This window comes from Pseudorca crassidens, chromosome 16 (genome assembly GCF_039906515.1).
Source record: "Pseudorca crassidens isolate mPseCra1 chromosome 16, mPseCra1.hap1, whole genome shotgun sequence".
Taxonomy (NCBI): domain Eukaryota; kingdom Metazoa; phylum Chordata; class Mammalia; order Artiodactyla; family Delphinidae; genus Pseudorca; species Pseudorca crassidens.
The window spans coordinates 1,113,424-1,125,448 of NC_090311.1; the positions used below are offsets into that span (position 1 = coordinate 1,113,424).

Here is a 12,025-nt window from a genome sequence, read left to right on the forward strand (position 1 = left end):
GGGAGGGAAGCAGCCCGGGCAGAGGGTCCCGTGGGCAATGAGCCTCAGCAGACCCCACGGGGAGCTCTGGGCCACCAGAGTCTTAGCCAGGCCCCGGGCCCTGCATCCTGCACTGACCGGTCCCTGGATACAGGCAGCACGCCTCTGGGCGGGTGGCGGTTCTTGGGGCTGCAGTGCGGGCTGGGGGTCAGCTGCCGCGGCCTCTGCACCCAGCCCACGGCACCCTTTGGGCTTGGCTCGGCGGGCACGTGGGACGCACCTTCTGTCCCCAGACCTGGGCTGGGCTGGGCCCTTCCCCCGGGGAGGGTGTGCGGGGCCGGCTAAATGCTCAGGACCCTCGGGTGGCCCTGGGCCAGGGAAGGGAGGCCAAGGAACGAAGGGATGGTCTCCAAGGCCACAGCAAGGACGGCTGGGGGCTGGTGAGCTCTTGCAGGAGCCCACATGGAGGGCCGGGGTCCTGGAGCCCCCCTCCCCGGGGGTCCAGACAGACTGTATCCCAACAGTCTGGACACAGGAGATCCAGACAGCCCCCCTGCATCCAAAGTGCTGCTGTGGGAGAGGTGGCTTCCTGGAAACTTCCAGAAAAAGTGACACTCCTGGCAGAAAAATCGGAAGCCTCAGAATTAGTATCGATGCCTTTTTTTAAACAATGAAGGATGACCCCCCCGCCACCCCTGGCCCACGCCCCCTCTGCAGGCTGCATGTGGGCGCTGCGAACAAGCTCTCTCGCTGGGACTGACTCATAAAAACGTTAACTGGCAGATCCTTAACAATGGCCCTTTCAAATCATCATCACAAGGGATAAACCTAAAAAAAGATTTCCTTTGCCTTTGACTCATCTTGGCCTAAATATCGTGGGAAATTTCCATGACTCCTTATGTCCGACATACCAAGTGTCCAGAGACTCACACCCCGCCGCGTAGCAGAGACGGCCACCTTCCCCAGGCGAGTCCAGGGCGGCGCGGCCTGGCGTCTGTGGCAGGTCCCTCGGGGGCAGGTCAGGCTGGTGAGGACTCCGGGGTGTGCGGACAACCTCCCCACGCACCGGCACCCAGACTGGGTCCTGGCCTGGGGTCCCGCCCTCGCCCGAACCGGCCCTTAGAAACGTCTGCTGAGAAAATTCTTTCTGTTGGGACACTACCTTTAAAAACAAAAAAGAAAAGAAAGAAAACCAGCTTTCTTGGGATATAATCCACATCCCACACTCTTCACCTCTTTGAAGCAAACGATTCTATGACTTTGGTGTGTTCACAGGTAGTCATCTCCACAGTCCTTTTCAGAACATTTTCGTTAACCCAAAAGAGAAACCCGTATCCTTAGTAATCACCCCGCCCTGAGCAACCACTGATCTGCCTTCTGTCCCTCCGTGTCCCCTGCTCTGGACGTCTCCTGGGACGGCGGGAGACATTCTGTGACGTCATCTCTGACCACAGCCAGCCCCCTGCACCCAGAGGACGGACACTGGGTGAGTCCTTGTTGGAGTTCCACGAACTCAAACCCCGTGAGCCCCAGGGTTCAGGCATGGGTCCCACTCTGGCCCCAGTGTATGTGGGGTCAGACGTGGCCCGGGGTGGAGTCTCGGTCCCGAGGAGGCAGGGGGCCAGGGGGTACGCGGCCAGGCCTGCCGGGGGCATCTGGGCAGCTTCTCCACTCCCGCGGAGGGACCGAGCCTCCCTCGTGTGAGGGTCTGGGGCGGCTTCAGCCGTCTAGTGACCAGAGTGCTGAGGGTGACTGTGTGGAAAGCAGAGCTGACCCAGGGCCTGGACCCATCGCCCAGCTCACTCTGTGCACCGGGCTGCCCCACCCCCATTGCAGCCCAGCGGGGCAGCTCCGTGTCCTTACCCCCAGTCGCCAGCCTGCAGTCATCTGTCCTAGGGGAGACAGGCCCCAGACGGGGTGTGGCCTCGGGCAAGGCTGGAGGACCTAGCACCCTCATCCCGGCCTCAGATCCGCTCAGCTTCCCTGGGCTCTGGGGCCTACGTCCTCCCAGATGCCCTTAGAAGCCAGACCAGCCTGACAGAACCAGCTCCAGACATGCCCTCCCACCCCCTCTGCAGGGCGTGTGCCCGCTACAGACTGTCCCCAGTGCAGGGCGTGTCCCCGCTGCGGGCCCGTCATGGTGCAACTCCAGGAGGGACGGGCGGGGGGCCGGGGGGGCCCGGCTGCTGGTGCCGAGCTCGCAGGGCTCGTGGGTTCTGCTCGAGCCTCTGGCGGTGGCGGGGTCCCTGTGCTGGGGCTTTGGCACAGCGGCTTCTCTGGGCCCACGTGGCACTCTCGCGCGGCTGTGGCTGAATTTGGGCTTTGCTGCTTTTTCTATTTGGTTCAAAGCAGAGGATGTTTCTGGGCTGAACCACCTTTGGCCCGGCTGGAGGTGTTCATTTTATGTCTAAAGCTCATCTCAGCGTCCCTGTTCTTTTCTGTGAACTTTCCCCAGAATCTCTATGAAGAAGGTTTAAAACCGTGACCCAGTTCCTGTCCGAGAGGGGAGCAAGCACCCCTTGCCCGGCGCCCTGTCCGCTCCGGTGTTTCTGAACCTTGTGGTCACCACGCAGCTCTCACTGCAGGGACCTGGGAAACGTGGTCCCGGCGCAGTTCTTGTGCAGCTTCCAGCCTGACTACTTTGGTTCCAGGGACGTTTTCAGGGCTTTGCTCCTGGAACGGCCATGTGGCGTGAACTCACATGCCGGGGTGTGTAGGACAGACTGAGTGGCAAAGGCGCCGGCCTCCCGGTCACCTCCACGCAAGTGTCCGAGCTGCTGGCCCTCCACAGGCCCCTGGACAGGAAGCCCTGGGCGGAAGGAAGCAAGTGGTGCAGCCCCTGCTGTCCCACACCTACCAACCGCCTGCGCAGTGTGTGGTTCGGCCCATGAGGAGGGGCCGGAACGGCGCGGGGGAGGGGGAGGGCGGGGCGGGCGGGGCAGACGCACTCCTGCCCCCAGGGGCTCGCCCTCCAGAGCGCAGAGACAGGAACGGGGTGAGGAATCGCAGAGGTGACAAAGGTGAGACGGTGAGAGTGCTGGATGCTCGCGAGGGGATGTGACCTGGATGGGGGTCTGCGTGGCCTTTCTGAAGAAGCAACACTTGAGGGGTGACCTGAAAGGTGACACGTCTACGCGGCCTGGGCCAGTCCGCCTCCCTGGGTCTCCAGGCCCACGAATCCCCAGGAGTGGGGTCCCTTAGCACCTCCCTTTGAGATCAAATCGGCACCTTATTCACGTTGCCCTGGAAACTCATCAGCAGGCTGTCACCTGCACGGTTGTTCACTAGGCACATACGAGGTGCCAGGCGTGGGGCTCAGAGGGCGTGCGTATGCGTGTCTGTGTAACCGCGTGTGCCTGCACCCCGAGTTAAGCAGGCCCATGTCACTTGGACGAAGTGTAAACTTTGGTCCCAGCTGGATGGCAAATTTGAACATCCACATGTGATTCTGTGTGAGCGTCTAATGACCAGGGTCCTGGAACCTTCTAGCAGACTAGCCTCCAGGTGGCCCTGACCAGTCCCAGGCTGAGTGACCCCTCTGTCAGCCCAAAACGAGGGCTCCAGACTCCCACCTGCCACATCTCCACTTGGGGTGGGGCTCCTCAGTGGACCGTGAGACATCCTCTGTCCCTAGGGAGGCGAGCTCCCCCAAGGGGGAGCTATGGTACTCATGAGGCTCCCAGGGGAGAAGGCAGGCAGCCCTGGGTGCCCCGGAGGCCGGAGGAGGCCCCACCCGGTCCCCAAGGTGGCCCACAGCAAGTCGCATCCTGAGACCTGGTGTGACCCATGCCCAATGGCACCGCCAGCACTGCTGGAGAAGGGAGGGTCCGGTGCTGTTGGGACCTGGGGCTCAAAGAGGTCAAGAATCTGCCTAAGGTCAACCAGCTGGTGAGTATGAGAGCTGGGTCCTCACCCAAGTTGACCCATCTTCAAAGTTCGTGCTTTCTCAGCAACCCCAAATGCTGCCTCAGTTCAGGGGTGAATGGTAGTGGTGGCCAAATTAGAGATGGAGGAGGGACGTCTGGTCCACTTTGGGGAGGACGCAAGGTGGACTGGAGGGCGGGGGAGGGACTTGCCTCCCTCCTGGCAGTGGGGGCCTGGACCCCCACGCCTCGCTGACCCTGCTGCCCTCCCCTTAGCCCACCAGGATTGGCCCAGGGAGATGCACCTGATACAGACTGGGTCTGTCAGCCCTCTGGAGGTGTGCTCAGCGGGGCCGGGAGACCAGGGTCTCCCTCCTTCCCTGGGGGCTCAGGGGACCTGGGACAGTGTGGGCTGGAGCTGCTTGTGTTCACTTTCCCTGGATTCACGGAGAAGGCTCCCTACGAGGGAGACACAAGGCCATGGGCAGAGTGAGGGAAAGCCGAGGGTGTGGTGTCCCGAGGACAGCACCTGAGCCAGGTGACCCAGCGTGTCCACAGCCATCCTTCCTGGAACGAGCTTCTCGTGGATACAGGACAGCTCTTTCCCTTGTGGCTTAAAGTTTGGGTTTGCGTCTCTTTCACTTGGATCCGAGAAAGTCCCTGCAGCTCCGAGGCTAGTCCACGACTCAACACTGAGATCTCGTCAGGAGGGGTGGTGGCCATGAAAACACATGGCTCAGACCTACACTTCGAGGTGGCCCAGGTGCTGTGACTCTGGGTCCACCTCCTCGTTCACCCAAGGCCGCTCTTCCCACGGACAGTTCCCAACCAGTAACAAGCAGGACACAGGAGGTGGGGAGCCGCTCCAGTGGGGACGTCGGCTGGAGGGCTCCCCACCGGCCTGGCTGTGCTTCCTCTGGTGGTTAATTGTGTGTGTCAAGTTGAGCAGGCTCAGGGGTTCCCAGGTATTGGTCTAATTTATGCTGGGTGTCGCTGTGAGGGTGTTTTTGAATGAGGTTAACATTTTTTGAGAAAAGCAGATTGCACTCCCTCGTGTGGGTGGGCCTCTTCCAATCACCTGAAGTCCCAAATGGAACAAAAAGGATGACCCTCCCACAAGGAAGGGAGAATTCTTTCTGCTCAACGGGCTTTGAACTGGGGCGTCTGACCTTCCTGGGTCTCGAGCCTGTTGGCCTTCAGATGAGAACCACACCATCGGCTCTCCTGGTCCTCAGGGCTTCGGACGTGGCCTGGAACAAAATATCGGTGCCCCTGGGTCTCCGGCCCGCCGACTCTCCCATAAATCTTGGGACTTGCTCACCTCTCTAATTGTGTGAAACAGCTACTTATGACAAATCTCTCTCTCTGTCTTTATCTATATGTACATCTATCTACATATATGTACACACACACACGCACATACACACAAACCTCTTGGTTCTGTTTCTCTGCAGAACCCTGACTAATACCCTTCCCAGTCTGCTTCATTTCCCTTTCCCACCGCTGCGGCCTCTCCCGTTGTGGAGCACAGGCTCCGGACGCGCAGGCTCAGCGGCCATGGCTCACGGGCCCAGCCACTCCACGGCATGTGGGATCTTCCCGGACCGGGGCACGAACCCGCGTCCCCTGCATCGGCAGGCAGACTCTCAACCACTGCGCCACCAGGGAAGCCCTCTCTCCCGCTTTTATCCAGCTTTCTTTCCTTCATCCTTCACGGTATTTCCCTCAATGAAACTTCCTTCATGTCTAATTTCATCTTGGCATCTTCTTCTACTAGGAGCAGAGCTAACACAGAGGGTAAATGATGAAGCAGATGAAACAACTGTCTCCCACCTGAGGGCCCAAGCAGGAGGAAGGAATCTGACAGGGCCCCAGGGGCTGAAGGGACGTGGGAAGCACAGCGGTGGTGGCAGCCCAGCATTGGACTCTCTCTAAATTCCCACCAGAGACAGGCAGAGCCATTAGAAAGCACAACCCACGGACACATATGCAACAGAATTAGGGGAAAACGATTCCTGAGCCTGAAAATACCAGCCCAGGAGGAAGGGTAGCACAGAGCATGCTGGGAGTTATCCCCAATCCTATGACGGCCCCTCACTGAGCTCAGAGGACACCACTTGCCCCTGTTCCCTCCAGGCCCAGGGGTGGGAACATCATCCCTATTTCTGGCACCTGGGAGCCCCCATCCTTGGTCCTTCCCTCATCCCTGCCACAAAATACCAGCCACGAGAATGCAGGCATCACGTAGGCACACAGAGAGGGAGGCAATGGGGCACCTGACAAACCTGTGAGCAGGAGAACCCCAAACAGCCCACAGGTCCGCCCTGGGGAACACAGAGCCCCTGGGGAGGGGTAGCTGGACGTGAGAGGAGGTTTGCCAGTTCCAGTAGCAGGTGTGGGCAGGATGTTGGGACACGACAGTCAGGAGCTGCCATGGCCCGGCCGCTGTCACCCTCAGAACTGCCAGGGCTCCCTCCCAGGACAGGGTCGCACACCGAGGGGACCTCTGGGGGTGAAAACAACATTGAGCAACATAGGGACCGTGGAGATGAAGGACGAGGACGTCCAGGTGCGAGCGGGGAAAGAGAAGCCCTGTCTGCGCGCTACACAGAAGCGAGAGCAGAGAGCTCCGTGGAGTTTAGAAAGTTTAAAAACCACTGTTTCCTGAGTCCATAACTTAACATACAAGCGAGCACTAAAAACTATCAAGGCAATAGCCAACTATCAAGGCAATAGCCAACATAATGCTATTTTGAGAAGAAATTAAATAAGGAGCACAATGACATTCCTACAGAAAATGAAAGGATACTAGAAAGGTATGCCCACAGTACAGATAACATTGAAAACTTCTACTTCAAACAAGTTAAAAGATGTTAAGAAAATTATACATACGCGACATGAAAGAATAACATAAATCAGAATTAGAAGAACTCAGAAGTGAGGTGTCAGAACTCAGGACAGAATTAGAAATAAAAGTGAAGAATTCATGTCAGGAATGAAGACTAAATGAAAAGGAACATGAGAGTGAATTAGCACAGGTAATACCTTAAGAGGAGTAAACGGCGAAGAGAGGGGAAAATAAATGAGAAAGAACGAAAGAAAGGGGTTAAAACTATTGGGAAGGGGGCCTCCCTGGTGGCGCAGTGGTTGAGAATCTTCCTGCTAATGCAGGGGACACGGGTTCGAGCCCTGGTCTGGGAGGATCCCACATGCCGCGGAGTGGCTGGGCCAGTGCGCCACAACTACTGAGCCTGCGTGTCTGGAGCCTGTGCTCCGCAACAAGAGAGGCCCGCGCACTGTGATGAAGAGTGTCGCCCGCTTGCCACAACTAGAGAAAGCCCTCGCACAGAAACGAAGACCCAACACAGCAAAAATAATAAATTTATTAATTAATAAAAACTCCTACCCCCAACATCTTAAAAAAAAAAAAAAAACTATTGGGAAGAATCAGACGAAGATTGAAGACGGGCAAAGAGGATCAATAGGAGTTCCTGAAGAAGAAAACGGAAACGAAGAGCAGAATAAGCACTTATGTTCAGAACAGCACGCCATGCACCCGAGAGCATTGTCCCAGGTGCCAGAGCCAAGACACGGTCCAGTAAAGCAACTGGGGCTTAAAGGAAAAGAAAGATACCTCAGCCACCTGGTCCAGAAGAGCCAGTGACTTACGAGGGAGAGACGATCAGGTTGTCATCAGACTTTCTGTAAAAAACAATATTGCTTGCCAGGAGAAAATTGGGTAACGTACTTAAGATACTCAACGGAAGAAAATGTGAGACAAGGGTTTTCATACCCAGCAAAACTGACTTTCAAGTGTTAAGCTCTACAAGGAAACTGTTATCAACATACGAGAACTCAGGAACTACTTCCGCTTGAGCCCTTACCAAGCTCCAGACGATCAAAATAACTAGAACAGCACTGGTGATATAAGGACCAGTGGTGGACATTACAGATATCATTACACGGAACTAAGATTAAGAGGGGGTGAAGTAGGAGAGGGCTCAGTATTAATGGTGAGGTCACGTAATTAGAAAACAAGGAACAGCATAGCAAACATTTATAAAAACTCTTCTCAGTAATTATAAGGCGATTGTGGTATTTTGCTGTTGGGACACCGTTGTATGTACAACTTGGAATAAAGTCAGTTAGTAATTGTGGGATATTTCAGTGATGTTGAATGTATCATCTCCCGTTTCCTTGAGAACAAAGATCTTCAGTGTGGAAAGAAGGAAGTACAGACCTAATACAGAACTGAAACAACAAAAAATAAACAAAAACCCCAACCTTGTGGTCCTGAGATTGGCATCTGAAGAGGTTTAGAAACAGATCAGCGCAGTAACAAGGAAGCCAGGGGTTCTTGGAGAAACGGCTGATCCCCAAGGTGGGAGAGGAAATGAAAAGAAGGGCCTGGGACGTCTAGTCACAGCAGAGTGGTGATGCTGAGCCCACGAGCATCATGTCAGAAGGACGCAGGGGTCACCTGACTGGGCTCCCGCTGACCAAACATGGATCGACCTGACATTAAAAGATGGAATCGTTGCAATTGACACACCCCGTCAAATACATTAGTTGATAATGTTTACGTAAAACCGAACGATCTATAATCTGGTTGGTCATCTTGGGAAGATGACACGAACAAATTCATTATCCTGAGAGCTGGTAGATAAAGGGAAAGTATCCAGCATTTTTCCTGCCTTTTCTCTGTGAACTGGACCACGAGGCAACCAAATGGTAGATGAGGGGAAGTGACTTTTTATAAAAGTGTGTCGACTCAGGACTGAAGGGCAAAGACAGAATCCAAACGTCACCATTTTGCAACTCCCGTGGGTGAGTGGATCTGGGCGTCAGGCCCCACGGCTGTTCACATCAGGGAAAGGGCGACAGCAGACCTACATGCCTCTGGAGGGACGGTCACCCCCCTCGAGACGTGCCAGAGGGACTGGACCTGCGTCTGATGGATCTCCTGGATGGGCAGGACTGAACTATGGCATGTGCACACTTGGGGCCAAAGCTCCAGAGAAACACGGGCAGTTGACTGTCAGTGTCGGGGAAACCAGTGGTCACTCTGGGGGCTGGGGCTCTGCGTTGGGGGCAGGGCACTTACAGGGGCTTTGGGGGCGGCTGGCCGAGTTCTGCTTTGGCTACGGCTATGGTTATAAGGATGCTCAGTTTATTCTCACCCAACCTCGTGTCTTCGTGGTGTGGTTTTCTGTATCTGAGCTTTATTCGACCACAAAAAGGTGGACAGAGTAGATGCTGAGTGGGTAAGCATCCCCCCCACCCGCGCCCAGGCTTCTCCCTGGTGCAGGCCCAGCCCCCAGACCAGGGCAGGTTTCCTGGGGTGTGAAAGCCTCAGTCTCCGCAGAGACGCCAAGCACCCACCTGCTCACAGACTGACACGCTCGTGTGGGAGACTCTTGGCGACTGCAGGGGAAGATCAGAGGCTCGATCGTTGTCAAGAACATCGAGTCGCCCTGCAGAGAAGCAGCGCCAGGCCTGCCCACAGCCAGCCCAGACCCGGGAGAAGGTGCAGCTGATGGGCCTGGACCAGATGGAGCCACAGGCTCAGCAGGCACTGGGAGGCTGTGGGGGTGACCACGGGGAAGCGACCGTCACAGCCTGGAGCGACGGGACCACCAGCGCCACGCCAGTGGGATGGCCATGGGGAGCGGGACCCGTGACAGGAGGAGCAGGCTCTGCGGCCCCCCTCACCTCACGAGGGCGGTCTGGGTGGACAGTCAGCCCTGGCTGAATGAGGGACTAACGGGACTACGGAAGAAGAGTGTAAAACAGGAACAGAAGCATCATTCTGAAGACGCAGAAGAACCACCACATCTGAAGACGCAGAAGAGCCACCACATCTGAAGACGATCTTCTGGAGGAAGAAGAAAACTCTTCGACATTTACTCTAGGATGGGGGAGGCCCTGCCCCACGCAACGTGGGAGTTTATTCCAGACGTGACAAGAGGGACTGGGGCTCGCGTCAGGGGATGAAGACCCGCAGGCGGCAGAATCGGGGCAGCAGGCTTCACGGGAAAAACCCTTGGCGCACAGGCAGAAAGAGGCACAGAGGGCCAGCGGGGCGGTGGCCGGAAAGTCTGGGGACCAGCAGACTCGTCCGGGAAGATGCTGCGAGTGAGTAACAGGAGGCTCAGCAGGCCTTTCAAGGGGCGGCAGTCAGTTCAGGGGCAGGACTGGGACAAACTGCACGGCATCCGCAGCGCAACGGGGGCCGGTGGCCCAGGGCCTCTGCCGGCAGGACGGCCACCTGTCAAGTCCTCTCGAGGAGACGCTGGGCAGCACTGCTAGAACAGGACCCCAGACCCAGTTTGCCTCAAAATGCTGCAAAAACCGAGCCACTGCCCGTCAGATACGCAAACACAGCTCTTACGTTACCCCAAGGGAGAAAGTAATAATAACATTTAGTGCCGATAAAACCAAAGGCCTTTATTACACATCCGTATACAAAAGACGGTGGTAATGATTGTGATAGGGTACGTAACGCTGTCAAGCGTCCTTAAAGATGCGCTTTGGCCAAATGAGAAATGAAGCAGCGTGAACCCCATGCCCCCCGATGAGGGTCTGTAGCTGTGTGTCTGGTGCAGACTTTGCAGCCAGAGCAAGGTCGCCCGGTGCCCGGTTGCCAGCCCCTAGCCTGGGCCCAGCTCTGGGAGGTGCGTTTCTGCATATCTTCCCCCCCCCCCCGTCCCCACCCCCGGAGTTCAGACCTCTCCCTGCCTGTTGGACAAACCACGTGGCTCAGTGCCAGCCTCCCATCCCAGCAGCAGTGGAACTTTTCATGTGGTTGAGACCCTGGTGGCAGAAGCCCAAACGAGCAGACCGCCCCCTCCTCAAAAGCATGCGTGTGTCAAGAGTGGTGTCCTGCTCTTGCCAAAGGCTGTGAAGGACGCCTTCCTGCGTCACGAAACCTCTCCTTGAAGCATGTATTTATTTTTATTCATAGAGAACAAAAGGCCACAAGTGTAGGTTACCTGACAGCGATCTCCTCCTCATTTTTCCTCCACCAGGGACAACGGATACTTTTACGCTGATCTGGCTTGTGGAATGATCTCAAAGCAGAGCCCCTAAGAAGACCCCAGAGAAGCGCGTGTGGTTGCAGGCACGGAGCGGGGGCTCCAGGGCACGGCACCTTTCTGAGGCATCCAGTCTTCTGTAATGTGCGTGTATCACCTTTACGACCAGAGAAGAACCCGTTAAACAGTGAATTGTGCCGTCTGTGTACTGTGTCCACTCTTGGGTGACAACACACGTGGGCATGAAATACTGCCAGGGCGCTTGGGAGTGTGGGCTGGGCAATGGGGCCATGGGAGCGTGTTTTCTTCCTTCTGTTTCATGCATGTACCAGACTTTTATAATAAACTGGTATTACTTTTAAAGCAAATCATTTCAATTAAAAAATTTAAAACAAGTAGAGGCAAGAGAGACGGCCCCGTTGAAGGAAGCAGTGGCCGGATAACCGTCAGGGGAAATGGCTTCGGCCCTTCTCAGACGGAAGACAGTCCAGCCCTGCGCTGGGGGCGTCAGCCTGGCCAGCTGAACGGAGGGGGAGCCTCTGCAGCAGGGGATGAGGCTCGAGCCCTAGAGCAGAGCAGGGACAGCTGGCCCCCGGCTGGGGCACCTGAGGCCAGGCCAGGCGTGGTGCCCGCGGCCGGGGTCAGCGGCTGGGCGGCCAGCACAGGCAGGGACAGGCCTCAGGGACACCGGCGGGGTGAGTGGGGGGGCCTGCGGGGTCGCTGTCCTCCCCCCAGGCTCAGGGGAGGGGAGTAAGGCAGTCTTGAGGGGGCCTCCAGGCCGCCCCTTCACAGCAGGCTCAGCCCAACAAGAAGGAGGCCGACGGGGAGGGGCCCCAGGCCCAAGCAAGGCTGCGGGCCGGAGGACGCCAGGCCCGCTGGGACGGGCCGTGCGCTGGTGTGGGTGAGTGGGGAGGGGCCAGGTAGCACCACGCAGGCCTTGTCATCGAGGTTCAGGGGCCAGGACGAGATGGGGCCAGGAGCAGCGCTGGAGCAGCCTGTGTGTCCTCAGAAGGGTGGGCCTGTGGCCACCGTCCCCAGGTGGGAAGCCCTACTGGACAGCGCCTGCAACTCCCACAGACCTTGGGGGCCGAGCGCTCTCACCCCCAGGCATCGGGCAGGGGGCAGCCGCCGTCGGGGTCTCACGACTGG

General features: G+C 57.1%; 1 long non-coding RNA gene across 1 annotated transcript; it reads left to right on the forward strand.

Moving 5' to 3' along the window:
• Positions 1-874: 874 nt before the first annotated feature.
• LOC137208364 (uncharacterized) lies at positions 875-11,137 on the forward strand. Its single transcript, XR_010935611.1, has 3 exons — positions 875-949; positions 1,259-1,465; positions 10,871-11,137. It is a non-coding gene; the product is annotated as an uncharacterized lncRNA (long non-coding RNA).
• The last annotated feature ends 888 nt before the right edge of the window (positions 11,138-12,025 follow it).